This window comes from Anas platyrhynchos, chromosome 4 (assembly GCF_047663525.1).
Source record: "Anas platyrhynchos isolate ZD024472 breed Pekin duck chromosome 4, IASCAAS_PekinDuck_T2T, whole genome shotgun sequence".
Taxonomy (NCBI): domain Eukaryota; kingdom Metazoa; phylum Chordata; class Aves; order Anseriformes; family Anatidae; genus Anas; species Anas platyrhynchos.
The window spans coordinates 64,460,443-64,485,615 of NC_092590.1; the positions used below are offsets into that span (position 1 = coordinate 64,460,443).

At 44.0% G+C, this 25,173-nt stretch overlaps 1 protein-coding gene across 3 annotated transcripts in view; it reads right to left on the reverse strand.

Moving 5' to 3' along the window:
* Positions 1-8,534, reverse strand: part of C1QTNF7 (C1q and TNF related 7) — a 50,317-nt gene extending 41,783 nt beyond the window's left edge. Inside the window, exons 1-2 of one of the 3 annotated variants that reach the window (XM_013097004.5) lie at positions 8,023-8,534; positions 1,398-1,533 (exon numbers count right to left, since the gene is read on the reverse strand). The gene's annotated coding sequence lies outside the window, so the exon portion shown is untranslated. Of the gene's footprint in view, positions 1-1,380; positions 1,534-8,022 lie in introns of all 3 variants that reach the window. The other 2 variants (XM_072037761.1, XM_005016958.6) reach the window with 2 other exon arrangements.
* Between the last annotated feature and the right edge of the window lie 16,639 nt (positions 8,535-25,173).

Below are 25,173 nucleotides of genomic sequence, written 5' to 3' on the forward strand. Positions count from 1 at the left end.
TCATTGCAACATCATCTCACAGCTTTACCACCATTCCAGTGTAAGGTTTAATTCCCCATGCTCCCAGGAAAAGCTAAATAGCATTTGCTTTCAACTCACTCTCCTACTGATTATTAAACCTGCAAAACAAAACATCTAAAAACAGAGTGCTGTGCCCTGACTGCAGAAAATGCACCCCCATGCATGGGACTATAGGGGCTTACTCTGATATGCAAGAGTGCCAGAAGGGACAGCCCGTGTGACATTGCGTCCTTTGCTGCAGCACAGGCACTGGCATAACAGGAATGGGGATCACTGCAGCATCTACTGGGAAAAGGCACTTAATTGAACAGTGTTCCTATGTTTTTAGAGGTGTTTGAGGTTGAAGAAATCAGTACAGTCATCCATTTCTAACATAAATGAGTTTCAATGAACACAGCAATTTTTGCAGACCTAAGGCACAGAGGCTTCTGGTAGCAACCCCCTAATAAAGAATTTCTGCAAAATTGGGCTGGTGCTGCTGTCGAGTCTCCAGGAACTTTTAAGGTCTTTTTAAGGCTACTGCATTGCTGCTACTTCAGTGCTGCCTGTGAATGATAGACATGCTATGGCTAGGTGCCAAGCTGCTTGAAAAAGAGCCCTTTAAAATGAATAATAACACAACCTCTAAGCATTAGGAACTGATGGTGTGAAGTAGGTGTCAGGTAAATATATAGTTTGTTCAGTATAACTGCACATGCTCAGGCACTCTGAGGTTAGCCGCGGCCTCCAACACCAATACAGTATTATAGAATCATAGAATGGTTTGGGTTGGAAACAGCCCTTAGAGATCACCTAGACCAAACCCCTTGCCATGGGCAGGGACACTTTCTGTTAGATCAGGCTGTGCAAAGCCCTGTCCAGCCTGGCCTTGCACACTTCCAGGGATGGGGCATCCACAGTTTCTGTGGGCAACCTGTTCCAGTGTCTCACCACCCTCCAAGTAAAGAATTCCTTCCTAATATCTAATCTAAACCTACCCTCTTTTAGTTTAAAACCACTACCCCTTGTCCTATCACTACAGGCCCTATGAAAATGTCTCTCTCCATCTTTATTATGAGCCTCCTTTAAGTATTGAAGACTGATGTAAGGTCTCCCTGGAACCTTCTCCTCTCCTGGCTGAACAACCCCAACTCTCTCAGCCTTTCTTCACAGGAGAGATGCTCCAGCCCTCTGATCATCTTCAGGGCTTTCCTCAGTACCTACTCCAACAGGTCCATGTCCTTCTTGTGCTGTGGGCCCCAGAGCTGAATGCAGTGCTCCAGGTGGGGTCTCATGAGGACAGAGCAAAGCAGAGAATCACCTCCTTGACCTGTGAGCCATGCTTTTTACAGGCAATACCAATACATTTATGGGTCTCACCTGGGCACCGTGCTCACCTCTCAGACACTGGAGATGAAATAACACCTTCAGGAGCAGGAAGGGTGCGTGCTGGAGCTGCAGTGGGGCCTGTCTTTAGCACTCACGCGACAGAGGGCTGCAGTGTCTGTTATACACAAATAAAGCTCCGAAGGCCTAAATAGATAAATATTAGAGTTGCTGATTAAAGGAAGCAATGCCAGCCACTTTTGGCCAGCATAACAGGAAAGCATTTCATTACCTCAGGTTTAAAAAACCTCAGACATTTAGCAATTCCAACGACTTGCAAAAATTACAAGGAGGAAGCACCGGTAACGATATCAGACACACATTCACTTCATTCATGGCCAAATTAACCCTAATTATCCAATTTATAAATCAGCTTTAAGTGGAAGGCTCCCTCCAGTCCCCCTGCTGCCGCATATTTTTGGGATTAAGTTGTTTGTTTTTAGTGATAAATTAGAAACATCTGCTTCCGCTGACACACTGGGAAGGAGGCACATGCAGCAAACTTGCCCGGCGAGCTGCTGGGATGCTGGAAGGAATTTGGTGCCAGGGCTTGGGCATGGTGCTGCTGATTTCTGATCATGAGGACCTAAAGGATCTGTCCTCTCCCTGCTGTGTGGGGCAGAGGAGGGCCATGGCTGCTGCAGGGCTGGGCCAGGCTGGTTTCTGAGGCGGGCTGGAGCAGCGGTGAAGGCTTCCAGCAGCGTGAGCTAGGCAGATCCTGCCTTTTAAGGGTATCTTGGCAGCTCTTCCGCGCGAGTGAAGCTGTTTCTGCTATGGGATCATCTAGTCCTAATCGCAAGGAATCCAGACCGTGTTCCAGAAGAACCACAGAGGTTGTACAAGCATGAGCCATGATGGCAGCGAGTGCACACAGAGCACAGGCCCACCATCTCTTCTGATGAAGGAAAGGGTGCTTGTTTAGGGGACTGAAATTTTTATGACCTGTCTGTATCTCTGGAGAAGTGATACAACTTCTTGATCAGCGAGACAGGTTGAAAATGGTCAGGAGGTGCACCACATGAAAGCATCTGCATGGACGTTCACCTCATGAGGGAGGTACAAAAATGACCTTCCTTGGTGTGAAGGAAGGCCAATCCTGCCAGATGTAGCAACCCAAAAAATATAACCTGGGTGTCCGTGGAGCTGCACCGATGATGAACCTGATCCTTGCATCCCTGTATGGGACCCCTTCGAAGAGGCCTGAGTCTCACCGCAGAGGTTAACTAGGACTGCAGAACCAGACTTTTTGCACACACTGGCTGGGTTTTTGTTCCAGTTTTTGACAATCAAAACTCTCAGACTGCAGCCTCAGGCTGTGAGGACAGAACATGCCTGTAGAAAGGGAGAAAATGAGATGCCAGGTTTCTGACGGGTAACTTCTGCTCACAAGATAGCCAGGCAGAAAAAGAGGGTATCTTCTCCAGATAAGTTTGAGGATTATGTGCATTTATCCAGGGTTTTCAAATAATCCATTATCTCTTTCAAAGCAAGATAATTTCTCTATCAGTGCAGGAAACACCCAGCAGAGTCACTGCGTGTTGGCTGTACAGTAGGGGTATGATGATCTGGACAATTCCTGGAGGCGTGGGAGGCATCACTGTGGTGTGATGCAATGTAAATATATTTCTGCCTGAGAAATGCCAGGCACTGAAACTTTCAATCGCAGTTCTGCCTTAAGAAGGCTACAAAGCCATGGCTGAGCTGCATGGAGGGAGCTGTCCTATTCAGTCCTGCACAGGAAACTCTCCATTCTCCTTGGACTACTGAAGGCCACTTGTAGTCCTTTTCCTCCAAAAATGCAGCCTCCAAACTCCCACTGTGATGTAAAGCAGTACAACCCAGCTCTACAGCTTAAAATATGGTGAAATGCAGCTGATACACCCTCTTCCAGAGAAACCAAACTTCTCTGCTGGTGCGGTGCCCTCTCACAGTGCTGAAGGCATTGCTTACCCACCCGAGCCCCACGAGGGGACCTGGGGACCTGGGGATGCAGGAGGGACAGAGGGCAAAGGCAGGTATGATGGCCTGTTTCAAAGCTAGCCAGAACCATCAGCCCTGATTGTTCTGCCTAAGCTGTTTTCCTCTATCTGACCTCTGATGCTGCTCTTTTAAATGCTGTAATATGCTCAGGGGAACATGATCTTTGCATTCTTATTAGGGCCATTCAGATATATATTCAAAGAATAGTGAAATGGAGTTGACTTGGGTACTATTTTTACATGTATTTGTTTTCTTTTCCTTTTACCCATGCTGGGGACAGAAGTGAACATTTCCTTCCTCCAGGAGAGGAGTGGGAGCTACAACCTGTACTTTATGCCTTTAAGGGAATTGCTTTGCCTGAGTGAAAACCATCCTGTTCCCACTCAAAAATCACCACCTCTCTCTGGAATGACATCTCCCTGCCCCACCTCAAAGCTGGTGCTCAAGAGGTCATCTGCTGACATGTGTGACCACTTTCTAGCAGGAATGCCTGCACTGAATAATAGGAACTGTAACTCAGAGAGGCCATAGTAGTTTGGGTCTTTCTCCCAGTCATCGTGAAGTCAGCCGTCTGGAAGATTTAGAGCAACACTGCAGCCCCACATTATTTAAGCAGGGGTTACAGGATGGCCCAGTGACAACCATGGCTTCAGGAAGGAGTGGATGTTAGTAGGGTCCCCCCAAAGCCTCCTTGAGGTAGTGGTAAAGGGGGATCCCCTGGGTAAGCATGCAGATGCACCAGGAAAATGGGAGGACTACAGAAAGGAGAATACCAGATAGGTAATTTACAGGAGGAAAGGGGTAGAGGAACTGAAGAGACATTGAAAACAAATGAAAACATTTGGGACAGGGAGAATTTCTAAAGCTGAGCTGTGATCAAAGGCTGTTGTCAGGGTTTAGGGCCAAAAAAGGCCAGGCTCTGGCAGATAACCTGCAGAGCATATCTGTGCAGAGCTGGACCTCATAATGTCTCAAAGGAGCCAACTGCTCTGTAACAAAACACTGACATGGTGTCTGCAGTGAGCAATGGATGCAAAAAGTAACCTAGGTGTTTCTCTGATACATCGCCAAGGAGCCATTTCTGCTGCTAGTGACAGTGAAAAGAAATTCTACGAGAGAAAGGACATGAAACATAGCCTGGGATGTGTCAGGGGGGTGGGATCAGTCCCCAGGTGCTTTAAGGCACAGCAGACCAGAGCTGTGCAGGAACATCAGTGCAGGGCTAGCAAGACTGGCGTAACATCAAGTTTTTATGGACTGCTGAAAAGGGAAAAGACTTTTGGTCTTCAGTCCTAACAGCTAGCAAGAACAGAAGACACGTGTTCCAGCAGGAGGGAGCTTCTCCCTCCAAGAAAAGGGAGAGTTTTCCTGGACCAATACAGAAAAAGTGAAGACTTTTCCCTCTTTCTTTCTCTCTCTCTCTCTCTTTTTTTTTTTTTTCCTGAAGGGTAAGGAAATGGGAGGTCCGTCTCCCAGCAGCTCCCAGACCAGGTCCCCCATGCTGGCCTGGAGCCAGTGATGAGGCCCACTGGACAAAAGGAAAGATGTGGGGAGAGCAGGCTGGACACACACCTCTTTAGCCCTGCCCTTTGAGCCCTTCTTGTTTTCATTGCAGTGTCACTCCCTGTTTTGCTGCACATTTTTTAAACTACATTTCAGGTCCTGTTTCCTTATTAATATCCTCTCCATTCTCTCTCTCTCTCTCTCTTTTTATTTTTATTTTTTTCCCCAAAAGAAAAATGTATTTATTAAAAGAATGTAGCAAACACTGAGAGAAATAAAGCAGAGTGCATGAATTACATTACATCCTAAAAAGCATCCTATAACGGAACAGTTTTCTTCCTTCCCCCTGCTTTAACCTCTGGCTTTTTCCAGATGTTCCTGTTTATAGCAGGGTGTCTGATTTTGGGTTTGGGGTCTCTCCAAAGGAGGAGGGGAGAGTGTAAGCTGAAAATAGGATGGGTGGCCTGCTGGTGTCCAAGCACAGCCAACTATCTCAATTAAATCTTGTTCGAGATTTGGCCTCCACTTCTGTAGGCTGCAACACGCTCGGGGCTCAGAGACACAATACAGATGAGGAAGACAAATCCAGTAGATAGACTGAACGCAAGCCAATAAATTTAAGCCAGAACAACATATGGACTCTCACATCTCTCAGCCTAGGAAAGATTGCTCCCCACAGATTTCTTCGAGGTTTGCCCAGACGAAGTGCAGCATCCCAGCCAGTGAGACTTTTCCCCCCTTTCCCTCAGATTGTTTTATAACCACATCTCTCTCCCTGCCAGGATTATTTTCCCATTGTGCACAGCCTAGTCTTTCCCCTTAAAACTGACCCCATTATTACTTGTGATAAAATCTGCTTTCATATGAAACAATTCTGCCCTTCCCAGTGCTTACACCTGACAGACATGTGTAGACTGTTTTCTCATATGATCCTATCCCCTCTTGCTCAACATTTAGTGAAACTGTAAAACATGTCTGAAGGCTTGAGTCAGGTCCTTTGCAGTGCTGCCTTCATCACTTCGAGATTTCCAGTCTAGGATCAGGTGAGGCTTGGGGCTGGACATCCTAAAGCAGATCCACACTGCTCGTCCAAAATAAAAACTAAAGCCTAATATATGGAGAACCTGAACAAGTTACTTCAGTGCTGTGAACTTGGACTAATTTGGATTTTTTCTTCCGCCCAACAGAAACTACACTACTGAGCTGCACCTCTTAATTTAGAGAGAATGTGAGCAGAAATGAAAACCTTTTGCTGACAGTTGCAGCCCAATGCATACCACTAAAATGTAAAGCTGCCCAGTAATTATCTCACTTGCAGCCTTTATTTTCCCTGTTTGATCACCAAGATGAACCTGCCAAGCCTCTAGAGTTTTCTGCCAAGTCAATCACATAACTGCTTTGCTGTCCTTTCGACTTACAAAAAATCCACACCAGCAGATAAAATGGAGTTTGACCTGTCTTGTATCTGTGACAAGCAACCTCTAGGAATCAGAAACATTTTTTTTTTCTCTTTTTTTAAAATGCCTCTTAATTGTATAAAAGGTTGCAGCCTTCAGATTCTCACTCCTCTCAGAGGTCAAGTTTTTCTGGCCTCCTTAATCCACATTTTATCACCTGCAATGTGTGTCTTCAGGAACGTGGATGTTACTTGCCCGTACAATGACAGCAAGCGTAATGTTGCTGCAGCATTGGTTTAAGGACCCTGACCATTAGGCTTTGCAGCATAAGGGGCAGGCCCACGAGCAGACACCTCACAGAGAATTAAAGATACAAGTAAGCTTCAGCACAGTGAATGGGACAGAGGATCCTGCCCTGCAGGGATTCAGTCCAGCCCTTGGGATTTCCATCCACCTTCTTGCCTTGCAACTGTTACCTGGGCTGGGCTGTACGGGAGTTCAGCAGGACAGCCCTGCATTTCCACCTGCTCTGAAAGGGAAAATCCACTCCAGCAGCACAGCTGAAGCTGTCCCAAGGCTGGGAAAACAAGGAGCAAGGGACTTCAGGAAGAAAGGAGTTTCACCATGGGTCATGGGATTTCTGAAGCCCGTTGCTGTTTCTCCAGCAACGAGTAGAGCTGGTAATAGCAAATTTCCGCAGCTTGCACAGCTCCAAGGGCTGTGGGTAATGCTGTGCTCACACCCATATTTTCCTAAAGCTTCAGCTGAAAACCTTCATCATTTCCTTGAAAGTGAGTGGGTTAGAGGAATTAGGCACCGCTGTGAGTATCATGTTTTGGGCAGCTGGCATGCAAGCCAGTGCTGCCTCCGCCCCATCTGTACAACCCGGAGACCCAGGGGAAACAAGAGAGCAAGAAAGTGCTTATCCACTTACACCCTCACCTACCTACACCATGGCTGCGTTCAATCACTTGCACTCTATTCAACAACACCCACTCCCTCCCGTGTGTCTGCAGCACACAGCCACAAAGCATACTGCCAGTAGCAGTGGAAGCACGGAAAGCTAAATGACCTTGGGAAAGAAAACCCCCGCAGAATAAATGCTCCAACAAAATAACAAATGGGTATTTTTTGTTTGGTGAGAGTTTAATACGTAAAATTCAGGAGATTAATTTTGCGAGAGCACAACCCTGAAGCAAAATGATTTATTCGGTATTTACAGATTTTATTTTATTTTTTTTTGCAAAACAAGTTTCTATGAAACCATAGCAACAAAGGTTAAAGTGAATACTTGGAATGATTTTGGAATCGTGCACAAGGGAAAAAAACCTATAATCTATTTTGGGTTGATGGAATGTAAGATTACAGCTAAATAAAAGAAATATTTCTAAAGATTGTAAGCAATTAAATCACCCTAAACCTCGTGAAAGGTAGACATTTAAAATTATTATTATTTTTTTTTAACCATCAAATTGTGTCTTTGATTTAAAAAAAATATCTGGTAACTTTCTGATAGGAATGTTATATGCATACATGTCAAAATTTATTACTCTTTCTTACAAGATACATAAACAGATTTCACAGAAGTCCTACTACAGCGGATTTCTAATGGAATCATGTGTATCCCAGCAAAAATCTGATTTTTTTAAATTATAATTATAATTATTTTTTTCTGAAAAGTCTCTGTATTGTGTTCCCTTCTTTAAAAGCATTTCAGTGAAGCCAGAATAGGAAAGTAGAATCACTTACAACTTACCTTAACGTTTGAGTAGATAACACCAATTTTTTTTCGGGAAAAGCAACACGTTTCTTTTGGGTCGTGCTGTAGGAGCTGTAAATTCAAGCCACCAGGTAATTGTTGGTGATCCAAGATCTGTTAAACCCACTTCGAGTGCCTCGATGACAAATAAACTTCACGAAAACTTGTTTGAAGCTTGATGCTCGTGCATTGAGTTTTGTAACTGTCTGTCTCAGCTAAATAAGCTCCCACTCCTTTCCTCGGACAGTTGCCAGCTTTTCTAATTTAAAGCAACTGTCAGCGTGCTATAAAACTCCTGCTGGAAGGAGCTCAATGTATACCATGGAGCAACGAGCAAGCGCGTACTCCGGACTGAAGCAGTATGACAGCGTCCTAACGGGACGCGGGGCATAGCCTCCCCGAGGTAACGTTATATCATCTCTGGAAAGCATCATCGGCTAAGTTGTCTCCTGCTCGGTATAGACACAGAGACGAGGAAAAAATCATGCTCTTTCTGGCATGCCGTCCCCTCGGCGTGGGATTTGGGAGGAGCAGCATCTGCCTCGAAGTGAGGGAAGAGGCAACAGCCTCAAAGGCACAGAGTGCTGGGAGCTGCCAAAGGAGCCTGCTCCCCAAATCGGCCAGAGGATTCCCTGTATTTTTAGAGGTGCTACTCCTCAGTCTGAGGCTTCGGGGACAGGTCCAGGGGCTTTCTCCTGGGCTTCCTCCACTGCAGGGTTCTCCTCTCACAGTGGGGTGGGAGACCCAAGCTGAGGTTTGTGGCTAAGAACATTCACAGACTTGTCCTTCATGGGATTTTGGAGAGTTTCAAAAGAGACTCATGACAGGGATCCTGTCCTCTGAGACACTGCCAAGTTTTAAGTAACATGGGCATGATCTGCAAAGACATCTACTTGCTGTGGATGGCTGTGTCCTGGTTTGCTCAATTTAAGATAGCAGAGTACACGAAATGCTGTTCCTGCAGGAGAGCTACAGGTGTTCCTGTGGAAGGAGCATTATTCCTCCTCCTTGTGAGGAATGTATTTCAACCAGCCATGGCCAACCCACATGGTGTGAGTTAATGATTTGAGAAAGTTCCCATTTCGCAAATACGAGTTCTCTCTGCAGAATAGCTAAAAGCAAACAAACAAAAAGGCTTTGATGCTTAGGTCTAAATTATAAAACATTGTGATTTTTGAAATTTTAGTCTCTGAGCACCCAACTTCCACTTTTTTAGTACCAGAACAAACTTCCATGGATGCATATGATGAGTACCATCTGGAAAAGAGGATCTGGAAAAGCCCATCTCAGACTGTGCCCCACATCACTGAGCACTTTTGGAAATGCAGCCAATAGGCCAGCTGATGCTAACATGGCAGACAATTCATTCTTGCTGCTTTTAGGTGACTTTAGCTTTGTCAGTCATATTTTCTCACAAAATTAACATAAGCTAAGATGGAATCATTAGACAAAATTATACTGAAATTTTCAAAAGTGTTTGATGCACCTGAAAGAGGAGATCAATTGTCTATGACAAAACCAGCCAAAGTCAAAATGCCCCCTGTTAAGTGGTTATTATAGAACATCTTGTTCGTTTGAATGTTCTAATGACATTACATGACATTGAAATATTAAGTATTTCATATTTTTAATTGAGAATTAAAAACCGGGATCCTGTGCATTCAATCAATGCAGATAAAAAACTACTGCCAATGATGAGAGAAAGTCAATATTTTTTTTCAATGGAGTTTCATTTCAGTACTAAATGATCTGCTGGTGGACTTGGTTGCAGATGAAAGTATATTGAAAGCACAAATACCATCCTATCATGTCACTTTAATGTACTGTAGTAACTCAATGTTGTCTGTATCTTAATTTTCACTTTGCGAGCAGGCATTAGGCATATCCTTTAAAGTACAGGGAACACTGGAAACTTGTATTTGTGTGTTTATGTTACCTTGAATTTTTAAAGATCATCCATTCTCTCAGTCTGCCTCTTTCTGCTTCTGTTTAGGAAAATGTGAGCTGCTGCATCCTATTTCTATTCCTTTGTCAGGGAAACAGAGGATGCTGTCACAAAACGAACAAACCAAACCAAACAAACCAACAAAACAACCAATGTTTTCTAATGATCTGTGGAGAATACTGTCAGGAATTACAAACCTGGGCTCTGCCACTGATTTCTGCCTTGCTCTGGACTGGTTTTATAAAGCATCTTTCTTACTTCCATTCACCTACTTCCCTCACAGCAATGCGATTAAGGACTAACTAGCTATTTTGTATTTTGTAATTTTGTAACATCAGTAATACAAAGCAAGCATTTCTTCTGATCTGTTAAACCATTATGCTGTCTGAGACTACCTGGATAGTTTTCTGTGGTCCACAACACGAAGTTAAAGCATCAGCCAGCAGTTTGGCTCTATTGTTATTGAGAAGGTGGCTGGAGGAGGAAGATGCAGTTAAAGCTTTGTTGGAGAGAAAGGAAGTGAGAATCAACAGAGCAAGACTTAAAAATAAGGAGATGAACTCAGTTCTTTCACCTACTAGGCTTTACAAGTTGGAGGTGAGAGGCAAAAGGGGAGGAGAAACCGCACAAGGTTCTGCAAGCCTTGAAGCTTTAAGTGTTCAGCAGAAAATAATGGTTCATTTTTTTTTGGAAAGTGATATTTTCATAGGGTTGCTCACTGGTGCCTGTGATAGGCTTATTTCTAATCTCTCTCAAGTTACAGTTCTAGGCAACTGTTCCACATTTTGGCATTTCAGCAGCAGGCTGATTTTCTTGCTTTTGGCTTTGTACGGGCACAGCTGTGGGAGGATCAAGCTGCTAGCCACAGGAGCTGGAACGGTGACAGGTATTTGGCATTCACGTCCACACAGGTACAGCACACCAGCTCAAAGGGCTTAGGAAACATGGAGCGGTTCATCTCCGAGAAATTTCAAAGGGAAAGAAAATGGACTTATCTTCTTGCCTTGCTACTGGGTGCAAGTCTTCATATGGCCATGTACGTGTGGACATTTGTTGCGTAACAGACTGTTGCATCGTGAATACAAAACCCAGAAATCCATGTAATAGATGCAAGAGAGTAATGTGCTCTAAAAAACACAGTCATCACACCCCTGATGGATTGTCATCTTTAATCCTCTCATGTGGTAAGCAGCTGGGATGTTTTCCCGATGACGTACTTAAGTCCCTTCTCTGCCTAAAGTGTTTTAAGATTCAGCAGGTTCTAATAAGTATTAAGGAAGTTTCCAATACAAGTATCTAAACCAGGAATCAAGCAACATCTTTCATTTGCAGTGAACCACTAAGCAGTTGATTTGCTGGAAGGAACATGACTTTGTAGCATTAAAAAGTGAAGTATTCTTTGATGCTGGGATTTGAGATTTTCCTCTGTTATGGATGAATGCATTTACATCCAGATAATGCTCAACTCAATTGTCAAGACGCTAATGTAAATCCTCAGGACTCATCTTGCTTCAGTACTGAGAGAATGAGCAGGTCTATAGGGCACAGTGCATTCTAGGAAGTCACAAAGCTGCTACAGGAGGCCTAATTATCTCCTCATGTGGAGCAACGGGGATGAAGATCAGCTTCATCCAGGTAAACAGAAATGTTTCAGTGTCCAATGGCCCTGAAGGAGAGAAGAAAATGATTGTAATGAGAAAATATGATGCCAAGACACACAAAAATTTTGCTCCATTTTTAAAGGACATTGCTTTCATGACTTGCACCCACATGGAGGTGCCCAGCAAGTGAATGGCTGCAGAATGGGGTACATCCATGAGGAACAGCGCACATCATCCACGTCTGGGTGACTGAGCAACTACGGGGCTGCACACTTCAGGGGCACCTAGGTACCAATGGGTTAACTCCGCGTGTATTTTTGCATTTATATGGGATGCAAAACGCAGCTCCAACAGGGCCTGCAATTTTTCAAATGAGAATAATTTATTCTCAGCCTAAATTTGCCAGAAAACACAGTCCAAAGTTCATTTGCGCAATGAGATTACCTAACTAAAGTCACTTCTGCTCTGCACCTCCATTCAATCATCAGTCACCAACGTAAAACCAACAAGCAGGATTTAAATTTTATCTGCTTGGAGCAGCTTGGAAAAGCTCTGCTATATGTACTGCTCTGAAATGGAGTGCTGTTTGTTGCAAGCAGCACGGCACATTACATTTCTCCCCCTCCAGTGAATCAGATCACCTCAGAGTTAGGGCTTGGAGTCTTAATGGGGCAGAGCATTGTAGCTCCATTGCCTCCACTATATATCAGCAATTAAAATTTTAGTCGGAGTTTCACTTCACCTACCTACTCCTCCATGTGATGAGGGGGGCTTTTCTCCTGCAATTTTTTTTTCTCTCCCTTTTCCTTCAATGCCACACTTTTCCACCAACATTTTGTGAGACCAGAGACCAGAGACCAGATTTGCAAAGGTCTTAATGCCTCAAGCCATCGCTGGGAACTTTGTGAGACTTACAGATGGATTTACAAATAAGAAAGGGCTCCTGAAATGAGTGAGGTCTGCTGTAAACTAACATCAGCAAAAAGCAATGCTTTATCTAAATTATCTATCTCATTTTCTCTCCAGTAGTCTGTTTTCGCACAGCACAGTAAAGGGCCATTGTTCAATGCAGAACTAAACAACAGAAACAACACTTTTGCCCTGCTTTCAGTTTATAAAACTCTCTGCTTTGTGCTGATTCTTTTTCTTTTATTTATCTTAACGCATTCCAAGATGAGCCCTGTGTATGCTGTCATGCTGCGTGCGGACCAATGTGGCTGTTTTCCAAACTCTGGGCATTTGTGTTACCCTGAAAATGCCACGTTCATATCATTGGGTGCAGTTCCTTCCTTGGAGCTAACAAAGCAAGGTCTACCTCCACATCACCTTGACTGCGAGCTACGAACCCATTTCTTTACAAGGGTTTCAGAGATCTCTGCAAGCATGTGTCTGTATTGCATCAATCTGGCTCTGCTCTGGCAGAAGGGCAGGGAAGGGCTGGTTTTCTTTGTCCCTTCCCGTGTCATTCTTTGCATTTGGGGAAAGGCAAAACTGTCCCAGCAAGAGGATGAGCATGAGTGCATTGTGCAATCTACCCATTTGCACACGGTCTGAGGTGAAGCCCCTTCACTGGATATAGACATGTTTCACTAAATACCCAGTTTTCATTTCTTCCAAAACCGCACAAGTCCAATAAAGTGGAAATAAAATCCACATCTGTCAATTCACATCCCTTTCAGAGCAAGATTATTGCCTCTGCTTTAGAGCTGGCTATACAGATGTACCCTCCAGAGGCACCACAGCTTCCTCTCTGTGAGGTCTCAGCTTATCACCACGAGGTCTCAGCTTATCACTCTCCTTTAATTTGAAAGAGAAAGAGGAAATAGGCCACCAGTTTATCTACTCATATTAGCTAGATGGAATGAAAACATACTTGGTATTCAAGTCAGCGTAATAAGAATAGCTTATATTTATTTTTCTTCTGCCAAGTGCAAGCCAAGCAGCAACTACAGATAAGCCTGGAAGTAATGGAGATCCATTTAAAATTAGCTCACACACTGCTTTGGGAGTACTGGGAAACCAAACAGTTCCACATTGCATCATTAACAGCCTTCCACCCCTGGGCACGTGGAGTTTGTGCCCCTGGGAAAGCCAGCCCTGCTGTCCCCATGGTGCCAGCGTTTTGGCATCTCTGCCATCACTCCCCACCACACACCGTGCTATGGTCAGTGCCCGTGGACTTGGCACCCTTAAGCTTTTCTATTTTGATTGCCTGGGATTAAAGAACACATTAGAGAGGTTATGCTTCTACAACCCCCTCATTCAACCCCCTTATGAAGAAGAACGCTACAGACCTACACAAAGGTCTACATTTCACTGCATGCCCACACCGATTTTAATTTATATGACACAATCCTATTCTGCCTCACATATGCAAACTACTTATTTTTGCTCATTTTTTCAAATAGATAGGGTAGGAAATGACTTTTATGCTGTTCCACACTCCACAGGGCTATTCATGTAGCACTTCAAGTCATAAAGAAAACATCAGCTTGAACTACTTTCAAACTTCCTTATTTTGTTTGTTCAAACAGAAAGTTATCCGATTTATTATGCTTCATTTATCTGGAAGCAGCCTGCAACGTGCTAGCTGAGTGCTTTGACCTTTTGCATATTCTGAAGTTGATTGGTTTGGCCATCCATCTTCTCCACTTGTTGAAACCCTCGCTTAGCAGAGAAAGGCCAACAGCCAAGCCTGTGTGAAAAATGTGATGCAAAAGGAATCAATTAAGTACAGGGTATATTTCATTGCATTTCCCATAGTATATTAGACATTGAAAATTATGCAGAATCTGAAAAATTGCCTAAGGTGCCTGGATATCATGGCTGCTGACAAATTGTGACTATATTAGAGTTTTTGATAAATCTTTTTGGGAAAAAAAAGAGTCTTATGTGAATCTTATGTGCTCTCATCACTCTGGTAGAAAGCGGTTAATAATCCTATTTCTCACAGTGTTCTAAGCTCTACTGGTTAATGGAGTTTCTTTCTGGATATCCTGGCAACTTCTCTTATGTAACATGGCTAAAACCAAACTCTGTATTTTCCTTCTTGAGCCACCTCTAATTCCTTGTAACCTGTTACTTTTGATAATCTCACCCTTGTTTTTGACCAGGAATGTGAAGAGGGGAAAAAATGTCCTTCAGTGTGTTGTGCCTATGCACCTGTTCATATCCTGCTAATCAGATGAGCAACCAGCCTTGGCCATCTCTCTGCCTGCCTCTTGTGAAAGGTTCATCCCTTCAAAAGTCAAACAGAATTGGATAAGAAAAAGCTGTATACCTCAAGTAAGGATAGGAGTCATTCTGAATTCATGTATTGTATAAACAGGAAGACAAAACCACAAAAAAATACGTTTGTTTTACCCAACAATGAGAGTGCTTTCTGTGAATGGAATAGCTGAAAAAGTCCCCTTCCCTGAACACGGGCAGTCTTCCTCCACAGTTCAGAACGTGTCCCATCTTCCAACCTACCCAGTGTGGTCCTTGACCAGTGCCTTCCCTGGGCAGAAGGGGCAGCTGCTGAGTGCAGCTCTGTGTTCATGCAACAAGACAGCCAGACAGCCTTCAGAGCTATCTTCTGAACCCAGTAGGATCAGCCTCGCACACAGAGCCCCACGTGGCTCTCCCTGGCTGCACACACAGAGAGCGTTATCTGACAACCTCCCGCAAATGATGCAAGGGTTGCTCCAAGATTAAATGGCAATTGCTCAGGGAAAGCAGGCAATATGAATGAACGTACACACGTATATTAATTTCTGCTCTTCCTTCTCTGTCTGTCTGATAGGATGACTTGCCAGCTGCTAAACTGCTATCAGAGGGTGGCAGTTCTTCTTTTAAATGGTCTTTAATTTAATGGGAAGAGGATTCTTTTAATAGCTAATTGATACCCCCTCCTCAAGCTGAGCCAAATAATTGCAGGATGGCTGAGGTGCCATTGATCACACACGGTGCCATTACCCAGCAGTGGAGCAGGAGGCAGGGTGCATTAGCAGCAAAACGCCAAACTTCAAGGACTCAGCAGCAAAAACAATTTCAGTTCAGTCTCTCTGGAAAGTCTGGAAAGATCCATGCCATTAAATTTTTGTTCATAAAACTTTATTGTCTATGGGTGCTTTTCCAAGTGAGTAGGCTGCTGGCTATACACATTTCCTGACCTATACAAGTTCTCTGACACTAATGGTAACAAAATATAGCTGGTAACTTTCTGAAATGAAATGTCTGATTCAGAACAAACAAATCACTGCTGTCACAATTAGCTTGACTACTTAAAACTACCGAGGTAGCATAACAGCACTGACCAGCATGAGCAATTTGTCTTAAAAAGCTGGAACATTTATTTTAGTTAGCAGAAAAGCCTTTCTTTCAGTTGTTCAGAGACAAACAAAAAGGCCAGAACTTGAAATTAGGGACACAAAGCAGCATGTGCATGGAAGAGAGATCAAATACAGGAGCTCAGTGCTGTCAGGGCATGGCACAGGAGTTGCACAAACACCCCAGCTCATGGTGCTTCTAGTGAGTAGGCACAGCTGGTGGTTTTAGCACTCACCCTAGATCTCCAAGCTGGACTGCCTTGGTGGAGACCTACTGTTGTCTTTGAGCAACTGAACACTGCTACTAACAGAAGCTCACCCAGCAAGGAATGGCATCTTTCTTCTGACAGAGTAACAAGCTGGAAGAGCCCACAGGAGGTGGTGCATCAAAGATGGTGCAGAGGAGCACAGCTGGGAGGAGGGATGGAGGGGTTCCCTGCAGAAGGAGGGACCTGGCACGTGTGGGGCTGTGGCCAGCAGCCCAGAGGCTTTTAAAAAGATGGCTGGAGGGAGTGATGTTGCAGTTGTTTGCTGAGAGGGAATGCATCAGCTCACCTGGATAGTGGGATTTGCTCTCATTTCCTGTGGCAAAGCTTGGAGCACACCTGCATCCCTGCGAATGTGGATGGCCCAGGTGGGATTAGGGCCAAGAGGGGCACTGAGCAGCCCAGGCTGCTGTAATGAACTCCAAGGACTCAATAAAGTTTGCTGGCAAAACCCAGTGCATATACAGCTTTCCCCAGGCTTTAGGGGCTTGACTAGGAGTTTTGTCAGTCTGAGGGCTTCTGTGACTCTGGGCAAGCCTCGCTACTTGAGGCTTTGGTGCCAGGATGGGGACGGGAGAGCTGCACAGGCTGCCCTGCGAGAGCTTCCCCCTCCATCCCCACCCAGCGTCCTGCTCAGCCTCCACTGCTTGGAAACAGAGGTACAAATGTAACAGGAAGAGCAGCAAGGAATCTGGAAAATCAGAAAGCAGGATTTGGAGCCGTAACAAACCCTGGAAAGCTGCAAAGACGATCACTGCTGTGATGCCGGCCAGCGAGGGCCTGCTGAAGTCGCTCACCACAGCAGGGAGGGGAACACACAGTCTTAGATGAAACGATGTGAGTGTGTGGGTGCAGAGGGCCAAAAGGGAAAATACAGCTTTATATATCCTTATTTTTTACCCTGTGTTTTGCTCTGTGTGTTTCCTAACTGATTTCTAATTCACTCCATCTCCGGTGAATAAACGGGCTGGCACTCTAGAAGCTGTTTTTAATTACAGTGTTGTTTCTTTTTAATGATGAAAAATGAGGATATCCTTTTTCTGTCCCATGTGACCTGCTTTCTATAGGATTTCTGTTAAAAAAAAAATAAAATCCAAATATCTTTCTCTTCTGGTTCCAGAATTTCCCTGTTCTCCACCCCTTATATTTCCTGGACAGCACAACTCCACGGTAACTAACTGCACTGTGAATATTTATCCTCGCACACACCAGAGAGACCTCTAATTTCTGTAGGGCTGTTTTTCAAAGTTTCTTGAAGCTTCCCAAGTGGCTGCAGCCAAACAACCCAGGAGTAATAGCGCTGCAAGTCAGAAGACTTACATCACTAGGAATTGCTAAGAAATAAAGGATTCAGTCTCTTTTATTGCACTAATGCCTCTTTGTGCCCCTTTGCAGCATTTAAGAGGGCTTTTTTAGTGTTCCTCTGCTGGAGCAGAAGTGCCTGAGTGGGCTCACATGTATGAGGCTCACCTTGGAGAGACAAAAGTGCCTTGGTTCCCAAATGGCCCTAGCATGTAGAGAGCATGGCCACGGTGTGAGTTGTCATTCCTTAGATACCTCTCTCCATCTAAAAGGCTGTGTTCAGAGTGAGGATGGAGCACCTGGGAAATGGACCCATTTGTATTGTTTTGTTTTGCTATTTCTAAGCAGGCATTTTCTTGGTTAAATTAATGTTTTTCCCTCCAGCATGACACAGGGCTGTGATTACAGCTCAATGCACAGAGGAGCTCTCCACATTTTGCTAGTCACACTAAGAAAGAGATCATGCATTGGCCATTATCCTTGCATTTAGGAGCTAACTCTCTATGCGAACACTTCTCTGTGTCTCCCACATGAGCTGAATTACTCTATGTTGGATTTGTGTGTGTATATGTGTGTGAATGAAGTTGCTACACAAACAAGGGATTTGCTATTTGACACCTTTCATTAGGTTATTAGGTTAAAGAGTCTAGATAATGGTTTTGCAGTTCATGTTTTTTTTTTTTTTTTTTTTTTTTAATATATAAATATTTTATATATATATATATATATATATATTTATTTTGTTTTTGATTTGACTGCCAATCTAGAGTATTGGGCTAGACAACTTTAAAGTACTTAATTTTAGTTTTTTCTCTCTTTTTACTCCTTTCCTCCTCCCAGGAGAATTTCCTGATGTCCAGCCTCATCAATATTCTTGGGTGACTCCTCTGGGGCTCTCTGACACAAATTACAGCTTTCCTAAAGCTGGGTAAATGCTTCCTGCACTGGTGATTATATTAGCATTGAGACGGAAAGGGCACTCCCCTGTGGTGGGGGAGGCTCTAGGTCCTAAGCCACTCATGATTCAAAAGCAAATTCTTAGCATGACTTCATGAATTCTTATGTTTCAAAAAAGTTTTATTTCAAGAATAAGTAACGTGTTCCCATGTCCCCTCCCCAAATAAAAGGAGAAACAAGCAGAATACTCCACTTTGCTGTATTCCAGATAATCTGTTAGTTTAGTGACTAATTTTAATCCTTTGGAAAGAAAAAACAAATACAGAAAGGATGACATAAGAGCAACACGTGCTATTATTACAGTTGAATTCCATGGGCAGAAATGATTGAATGAGTCCTCCTGAGTCACTCATTGAGGGGAGGGTCTGCTGCTGAGCCGGGAGGGAGACGTCCCTGCATGGGCAGATGTTGTTGGAGAGGGATGCTCCAGGGTCCCATGCTCAGGGCAGAGGGGCTGTGGGGATGCAGAGATGTGGGGATATTCTGAGCTGGTGATGGGATGCAGGGATGAGGAGAGGCTGGGATGTGGGGATGTAGTGAGGTGAGAGCCACAGACACATCTGCACTCTGAGAATAAGGAATCTACTTCCCTCTGCAGTATCAGTCCCCACTGTAGACACGAAGCCAACACCAACAGGAACAGGTTGTGCTTATGGCAGCCAGTTTGCTGCTGCAGATAAGGGTGCAGGACCCTTTCTGGATTCTGTCCCTGAAGATGCCTGCAGGGTCCCCATGGTGGTGGGCCTGCAGCCCTGCTGCCAGGCTCAGCCTTGGGGCTGAGGGGCTCGGGGTGCCCGGGGGCACAGCATGCTCCCTGTGCTGCCTGCATCCAAAAGCAACATTATAAAGGCTCGACACGTGAAGTCCTCTCACACTCCTTTGCAGGCTGAGCAAGGGGACTGAGGTGGGAAAAGTTTCCCTGAGTGAAGCCAGAAGCCCTGCCACCAGCTGGAGGTGAGAGGCAGCAGCTCCCGGCCCCTGACGGCCGGGGTTAGCTCGTTGTCTGCCTCGCATTGCCCTCTGCTGGCACTTCTTAAAACACCGCCATCGCTTCAGTTACTGCGACGGACCTCTAGTCCCCCATTACTTTTATCCTTTATAGTATTTTTTTGTTTTGTTTTTGTTTTCCAGTGTCTCTGCGTAGCGCATCCCAGGGGACAGGCCTGAGTGTCCCCCTAACCCTGTGTACAAGCTGAGAGCATTTGTGGGTTTCTACTCCAAAGACAAGTTTTTGTCCAAGAAAGGTCTTTTCTGAAGTCAGGATAATGATGAACTGGTTGCTTCGTGTGTCAGTGAATGTGGACGGCATTTATCTGCCCTACAACAAGCAGAACATCACATTTTCTTGGCATTACTTGTGTGCATTGGAGAGGACTGAAAGTAGGAGCCAGCTCCACCATTTGCTACAGGGAAAGAGCTGGGCATCTTTCTCTAGGTGTGTTGCACAAAGCTTATAAATCCATAAAATAAACGAATGAACCCCCTCATCCACCTTTTCATCTGAATTTGGAAAACAGTCACATTTTTTAGTCAACCTGACTAAACTTGGGAAATATTCCCCCAAAGTCTGGGCTGCCCATGGCTTTTGTTGGTGCCAGGGTTTGCTGTAGGAAAGCTGGATTCTGCGCCTGGGTTTCTCTGCTTCTACGACCGGACAGCAGCCAAGCCACTCTGATATCCTGTCTTCTGTTTTTGGGGGCTGCACAGCAGGTCTGCTCTGTCCATTAAGATGAGATGTAAGAGCATGAAAGGAAGGTTTGCGTCTGGAGTCCAGTCTGAACATTTTAACTGAGCTATTCCCAAACTCTGTTTACCTCTTTCATAAAAGTTTAAAAATAATAAAAATAATCATTGTTTTCTTTTCATGATGGCTAAGGACCTAATAACAAAATAAATCCAGCCCCCTTTCCCCCCCATACAAACAAACAAACAAAAAAAAAAGGAAAGAAAAAAGAAATAAAAAAAAAAGAAAAAAGAAAAAAGAAACACAGGAAGAAAAGAAGATGAAGAATAAAAAAAAGAGCAGAGCTTAGATCTGAGCCCTGCTTTCTGCCAGCCCAGAGGGAAGAGGGAAAGCCAAAACAGAGCCAGCCAGGCATTTCTAAGCCTGCTGTTCCTGGAGATGTCTTCTCAGCTTCCAGGCCTCTGGGGCTGCCTCGGGTCAGAGTGAGAAAAGCACATTATCGTACTTTTCTGGTGGGAGCCTTCAAGCAAAAGAGCTGAAGGAAAGGTGCTGCTTGGGGGCCTTTCTCCCTGGATCCCCCAAGCCAGGAGGAGAGCAGTAGGTTTGTGTAGATGGAGGGCATCCAGCCTGCGGGAGATGCGCAGAGGAAAGGGAAAGGCTTGGGGAGCTCAAAAATCCCTGCAAGGATCAGGAGGCATCTGCTGGGCTGGAGAAGGAAACCAGGCAAAGCTGCAGAGGAAAGGAAAGAGAGTCCTTAAAGGGGATTTAACGTGCATGCAAAGCCGCAGATCCCAACTCAGGCTCTGAATCCTCTTCTGCCAGGAGAGAGCAGAAAATACCCCCATCCATATTCCTAAAGGTTGCAAGCTAGACTAGGAAATTAATTGCTCGTTATAGAGATGAGTGTGCCAACAGCATGAGCTTTTCAACTCGCAGGGATAAATGGCAGGGCTGGGTTCAAAGTTTGGAACCAGGAAACTCTACAGCTTTGTCTTCCAAAACAGGGGAGGAAGAAAGCCAGGATCCTCAGCCTGCTTTCAAAGCCCTGGTGCTCAAAGGAGCACATTCTTCTCGAATCTTGTTAACGTCTCCAATTTAACATTTGGAGAGCTGAGGTTTTAATCCCCCCTGGTATTTTCAGTAGCAGCAATGTGGCACATCTCTCTCCTGCTGATGAAGGTTAAGATGTAATTTGGCTTGTCATTTCACTCTAAGAATGGTCTTAGTGTATCACAGAGCTTTCTCTTCTTTTTTGGATATTCAGTTATGTGAATTCAGTCGCTGTTCAAGGACCCTGCCAGCACCTGGAAGTCTCCTGAGTAGGATCAAATGCACATTTTACTTCAGTAATATCAAGCTCCCAGTGCTCTGCTGCAGTTTCTTCTTACAAAATTTAAATTAGTAACATAATACAGAAAATTCAATAATAAACTTATTTGTGGAAGTGGAATTTCAGGTTGCTATTATAGTTAACTGGTGAAAAAAAAAAAACAACAATTTGACCTCAAGACACGTAATTTGAAAAAAAAAAAAAAAAAAAACACAACTCTCCAAATGCAGAACAACAATGTTATCTGCTTTGGGGGATGAAAGGAGTAAGATGGAAGAAGCAGTTGGAGTATCAGTTTACTGCCCATTTGCAGTAACCAAAAAAAAAAAAAAAAAAAAAATATTTTTAAGCTTCAAAATGCTGCCACTGTGAAGCTGAGTAGGACTTTGCTTTCACTACAAATAAGGTGAATTAGGGAAGCCGGGGTCAGGGTAAGACAGAGAGCAAAGCAAGGAGACTCACCTTTGCCTGTGTGCCTCACTAAAGAAGCCACATGCAGGCTGAGGAATAACAGCTTAGGTGCTGTTCTTAGGTGCAGGTCTTTAATCCATCTTTCCCCAGGACATTTCCTGTGCTTTTATCCTCAATTTATAAAAGCATCGGAGGCAAGAGATTTCACTGGTGTGGTCCAGCTTGTCCCCACATGGCCCCTGTAGTGCAGGTCTGGTGGGCGATGGGCTGTCCTACCCAAAAGGTACCCAGTATAACTCAGAGAAGTCCTCAGGGCTCCAGGAGGGCTGAGCGCACAACCTGGCCTCCCACCTGCCCAGATCTGGGGATTTAGTAGAATTGCAATTCTTATGTATTGAGAAAAACTAAGCTGCTGAGAGACGTCTAGGACAACCCAGAGGTATGAGCAATGTGAAGCTCACAACAGTTTGAATTGTGCTTATGCTCAGATTTTCTCCCTCTCTTCACTGTGGCCTGGCAGTGGGGCTGTCAGAAGCACTCTTTGCTGGCCAAATTTCCCCAATTAATTGAGTCTCAGCGATGGCTCATCACTTCTAAGCGAGCTGCTGAGCTGGAGATCCCAAGTTCTGAAGGATACATTGGAGGTGATAGTTTTCAGGCTGGATTTGGCACATTCCTGCCAGCACCAGAGGTAGAAAATGTAATCGGTGTGGGACTACTCTATGTTCTTTATTTGAAACAGCAGTGAAAAATGTAGATTTTGTTAGAATACATCTGTTTTAACATTTAGCATAAAAAAAAGCAATAGAATTAATTATTAATACATATAAGGTTCATTCAGTTAGAAGGCATGAAAGATATATCCCAGGCACATCCTACATGACATCCCTGAAGGACTTTTTAATTACAGCAAAAGCAGAGTTCAAATACCTTTAATTTCTGCAGCTGACAGGTTATTTTATCTCCAAAATAAGTAAACCAAAGCTAGACCAGCACTGCGCACAGGAGAGAGCTCAGATTTTACAGCAGCAGCCTGAGCTGGCTGGCGTGCACGCAGGCACGTGGCATCTGCAGAGCTAAATGCAGCTCGGAGCCTTGGAAAATGTAAAGATGTTGTTTTTATCGTGTATCATTTTTTGTTTTAGCCTTTGAAGCACAACAAAAAGACAGACCTTTGTCAAAAAGCACGTTTATTTTTTTGCATTGGATGTGCAGAGCTGTACTGTGTGTTTCGGTTTTGCATCCAGGGTTTATTGTAACTGCTTTGGTCGTACATGCCTGGAATATATGATCAAACTGTTTGCAGCCCCAACTGAAATTTATTTTGCGTCATTCTTCTCTCTCTGTCTCTCTGTCTTACTCATCTGGTCATTTGGAAAGCTCTCATTTGCACATTTAAAAGTAATTTCAGTTTTTTTTTTTCCTTGTCTACAAATTCCAGAAAACAGATCTGATTATTGCTGCTTGCATTTGATTTAGGCTGTGATTATAACTACAGCACTTCCAAACATTCAAAATTCATGAATTCATCTATTCCCAACCCTAAATGGTAAAATGTTAAATACAATAAATGTGGGAGTCTTCATTTTCCTTCTGCCTTTTGAATCTTTCAAATCAGCCCATATTTTCAAGCTTTTCTTTATGGCCATGAAAGTTACAGGCTTTCTATCCCCCAGATCAATTTGGTATCCAATTTTCAAACACAAATATGAGTGGTAAAGAATAGGCATAGAAAAAGTTGCTGAGAATCCTTGTGAGCTGTCTGCAATCTCCAAGTAGTATAGGCAAATAACGCTGTTATAATAACTGCTGCTAAATAACAGCAGATTAGAAGCTGTATAAAAATATTCACATCCCAAAGCCAAACACGCTAAACTCACTGTTTGGGCAGAGAAATTTTTGGCATCCTTACTGAAAAGCAGCTTTGCTACACCAAAAAAAAAAAAAAAAAAAAGGAAAAAAAAAAGAAAAAGAAAAAAGGAAACTCATTTCCCTACTGGATTCTCTCCTGCTTGTTGGAAAATTACACGAGGTTGTGCCTTGCAGGTGTTACAGCTAAAGCTTCGGTAAATTAAACAAACTATCTGGTTAAAGCAATTCATTCGACAAAAACAGGAACTGCAGTGGATTGTGTTTCCATCTCTGAAACCCAAAATGGAAGGATAAAAAATATTGTCTCGGAAACCCAAAATGGGATCACAAAATAAGCTCGCATGAAAGCCTGGAAATGCTGCATCCCACGGAAAGATGTGAGCATCATGTGGGCTGGAGAATGGAACAGGACAGGGGGAGGGATGAAATCTCCCAATTTATTCTTCTTGCTCTAAGCTGGCTTTTAATGCGAACATAATTTACAGGGACTGAGGATGAGTTTTGAAACAGACAGGCTGTTGAATCCTGAGACATTTCCACCCACTCTGTTTTTACTGCATAAATCGAAGCTTGCCTTTGCTCGGCAGCAGTATTGTAGCAACATCTAGGAGTTCAGGTCAGTGATTGAATCGTCTTTGAGCTGGCTGCCCAGCAAAAAACAAATCCTCCAGAGTGGAAAGTTCCTGTGCTGTGTACCTGGCCCAACAAGAATCACCCAAAGGTGCAGGCATGGCTGGAGCTGCCATCCTGCCAGCCCAAAATATCACTGAGGACCAAGACTGCCGAGCTTCTCAGTTGAGCACATCCATCCTGTTAGCAAATAGGCGAGCAAAACTTGTCTCTCTGTATGCAACAAATTCAGCCCAGTCTGAAATAGCTGACGTTGGCTCCAAGAGCACCTCACCTGCTGCTCGTGGACACAAGGTGCCCCAGCGCTGCACCAGCGTGATGCCTGCAGGTTCTGACCTGGCCTTCAGAGAGAAACTTTGCTGACAAATCCATATTTCTTCAAACAGATTAATTGCTCTGGCATAATTGTAATTTAGCCCAGAGACATCTTTCTCTGAATATTCTACAAGATGTACATCTGTGAACCCAGTATTAAAGCCTTCTGTACAAGAGGAGGAGTAACAAAATACATCAGAACCAGCAGAAATGAGCTTAGACCTCTGAAATGTTTATGAATAGCTAAACAAATGAGGGCAAGAAAGTATTTTGTTTGCAAGGTCAAATAACCCAGGAACTGTAAAATGGATTACATGATGAACTAAGACAGCTGATATATTTGTAGTATTCATACTTGTGCTGTAACTGCATTAATTAGGGTAACTGCGTGATATGAGGGGGGTCTCAGGATTTAACATAATAATTGAGACGTGACCTCTCTCTGTAATGCTCAGAAATTAGCAATGCATCATTTGTGCTTTTAAGACCTGCAGTGTCTTCAGCTCTGCCCAGTGTTTACGAAAG